Below are 3,413 nucleotides of genomic sequence, written 5' to 3'. Positions count from 1 at the left end.
TACAAAAGTTTGTTTTACTGAAATACAACCGTTACCGCCCGCTTGTTGGCTCCAACGTGACTTTGAGACTTTTGCTGAGTGACTGTTGTTGTGACCGCTGCTAACACTAAACGTGAACAAACATTTTAGCTACAAACACTGGACTAATATATTCACACTTGTGGATTAATATTTCAATCACCGGAGATCTGGAATACCAGGAAGATAGAACTATTATTGGTGTGGTGGTTCAACGGAATACGGAACTACGGAATCTCCTATTTTGAACTGAGTCAAGATTTACTTGGATTTTTCTCCTTGTGACTTTGTATCTGGCTTACATTAGTAATTTGCTCTGTTCACTAGAGATTCCATAGGGCCGTTAACCACTACAACTCGATGGCGTATAATTTCAAAGACAGTAATCGTTATTTATGTCGATGCAAAGGGGTTTTGACATATGTGATTATGAAAGACATGCATTTGATAAATGGTTCGCAACTGAGGTAGCCCGAATCGTGCGGAAATAAAATATTACAGGAAACTTTGTGATGCCTGGGGGTCTTATGTGTTCGTGTGGTGATCTCAGAATGGTGCAGCTACAGCATAAAGAAAAGCGCGGAATCTTTGCAAAACAAGATGCCTGTGGAGCGTCGTACCACGTGTATGTAGTGAGTCTGTTAGTATCTTTTTCTCTGATATCAATGCATTTTTCTGGGATATATGTAACTGCCAGGGTAAGCTCGGACCAGCGGTACAGGTGCCCGACGAAAGCTGTTTCCATTTTAGCTATCTTTTTTCTCTGTTGCAGAAAGAGAGGTTGGAGGTCAGCATTGGCTAGGAGATGAAGCACGCAGTTGAAGTGAGAGGTATCAACCGTGAGGTCTTTCGAATCGTTGAAGAGAAGAGGCACAAATGTGGCAGACTTGATACAAAAAATTTGGCCGATGAGAACGCATTTTTTATATTCTTAAACTTCTGGTCGGGTAAGAGTATGCGGAGAGCTCTCCACTAACTTTCGCTGACAAAACAGCTTCTAGTAAAGGTTCCAACACTGTTCATTCTTACTTGATTTCTCATCAAGCGGCTAATCAGACAAACGTTGAAAGGTCTTCAGAACGCCGGTGTTTAGGCAGCCTTTGAGAAAAACCTTGTCGATCTGGAATAGGCAGACAATATCGTTGTCATCTTCAAAGAGAGGAAGATGCAGGTGTCTTTGGATGAACCGAGCAGAGCCACCTGGTTTTTTGGGACGCACTTTGCACCCACAAAGCGTAACGTTATGCTCGTAAACATGTGGTCACTAAACACGCCCTTTACCATCCAGAGAGTGCCGCAAGAAATTGTAGGGCGTTTCATTTATTTTGGACGTTGTATTATTTCCGACTGTTTTTGACAGTTGAGGTTGATTCACGAATTAGCAAGGCATGAGTTGCGATTGCTGATTTAATACACCATGTTGTCAAAGAATATATCCCCAAATCTCAAATGACGCGTGTATCAGGTATGGCTGTGGGACTTGGCCTGTTCGAACAGTGAAACTGAGACTTCCTCAGATGTTCGACAACCGTTGTTTTAGAGCCATAGCTAGTTTGAGTTGATGTATGCGAATCCGTAACGAGATCATTGGGAAGCGACATCTTGGTTGTGAAAAGGGAATTATATTTAAGATCGTGTCCAGCTCCAGAAGTTACGTTAATCCGGCCATGTATTGCGTATGCCCAAACATCGTTTGTAGGGAATGGTGCCCGTTTTACAGCGCTGTGAGCAGAGAAATGATCAGCCCATGGGCTGAGAGAGAGTGTGAGAAAAATTACAAAACTTCTCGGTATACATATGCAACCCCGTTTCCCAGAATGCAGCCCATATTTGTCAAAGATGTTACTGCAGATAAGGGTGGGACTGTTACAAGCTACAATGAGGAATACGAAGTTTTCGATTTCATTAAACCACATGGCCTTTTTATCGAGAGGCGAGAGTTAAGTAAGGATGCGGTTCTCCTAATAAGCAGATTTGATACCATGGCCCGCCTACCTACCGTACTTCTGCCAAAGCTGCATTTATGGGTCACACTTGCGGACATGTGTCCTACGGCTCAATTATATACCACTTGGTTCTAAGTGCAACTATTATACCCAACAATGCATATGACAGCTGAATACCGTTAGCAAATCATCAGTGAACACGCGACTTCCTTATTATCACCATGGGAATAATTCAGCAAGTAGTAAGTCTACCTTCATGGCGGTAAGATTTTAACTCTATCATGTACATCGATCTGGAATTGTGGACAACGGGATTTATTAGGCATTTGGTAAGTTAACCGCCATAACTTTGTTTAATTGTCTTTTCAGTAATACGACCAAAGATGCGCATGAGTTGTAATCAACTGTACACTTTTTCTGTCGAGAAACCTTTTGGTTTCCTGAGAACGAAAACTGGAATGAGCACACATTCCTTTGGTACCGACCAATAAATAGAAGCATAATTCGCCAAGGGTGGTTGTGTACTTTTAGGCTTGGGCTTGATAGATGGATGACATGTAGGGATATGAAGCACCGTCGTTGGTCGTTGGATTAGTTTATTATGTATTGCCTGGGCCTGATACTGTCGCACGAATGGGTACGGGATCGACCCAAGCTTACGCGCGTCTAGAGGACGATCCTCATATAGGCGCCTGATCATTTGGTTGGCCTTTGGAATGTTGCCGGGCCTCTGCAAGATTTCGTGTACGTAGGATGCCGGAGAAAGAGTGACTAGAAATCCAAGATTTCGCTTGCTTTTCTTCTTGTGTTGTCATTTTGCGTGGAGCGATTCATCAGGCTTGATGATGGTCGACTGTGCCAGCTTCGCTGGCCTGATCTCTCCGGAGAATGGGATGGCATAGCGCGTTTGACGTTCGACGGGCAGCCATTTCGCCCACATCGGTTTTGGTCTACCAATGGCGCCAGCGGTTAGACGCACAATGTATTTTTTTCTGCAATACGCCTGCGGACGAAATAAAAACTTTAACGGAGAATGGGAATAGCGCGTTTGACGTTCGACGGGCAGCCATTTCGCCCACATCGGTTTTGGTCTACCAATGGCGCCAGCGGTTAGACGCACGCACTATTTTTTTCTGCAATACGCCTGCGGACGAAATAAAAACTTTAACGTCAAAATGTTGCACTTGTTTGCACATATGCGTAGACTGAAAACCCCCCTCAGCAACCGTCATTTTTGCGATTTATTTCGGTCGATCTCTTCGGTTTTGTCTCGGAGGCAAAGGAACCAACTGGTAGTGACCTCTTATTTTCTGGAACATAACCACAAACTGTCAAAGTTTCTGTACGATCGGGTTCCCGTCAATCGACTCTTAACCGAAAACGAGTTGGGCACATGCCAGGCCCTGCTGAGATATGGAACGCCGTCATCTGATTTGCGGCAGTTTGTGG

The sequence above is a fragment of the Opisthorchis viverrini genome (genome assembly GCF_000715545.1).
Source record: "Opisthorchis viverrini unplaced genomic scaffold opera_v5_31, whole genome shotgun sequence".
Taxonomy (NCBI): Eukaryota; Metazoa; Platyhelminthes; class Trematoda; order Opisthorchiida; family Opisthorchiidae; genus Opisthorchis; species Opisthorchis viverrini.
The sequence above is the reverse complement of the archived record's forward strand: the minus strand, read 5'-3'. Positions refer to the sequence as shown.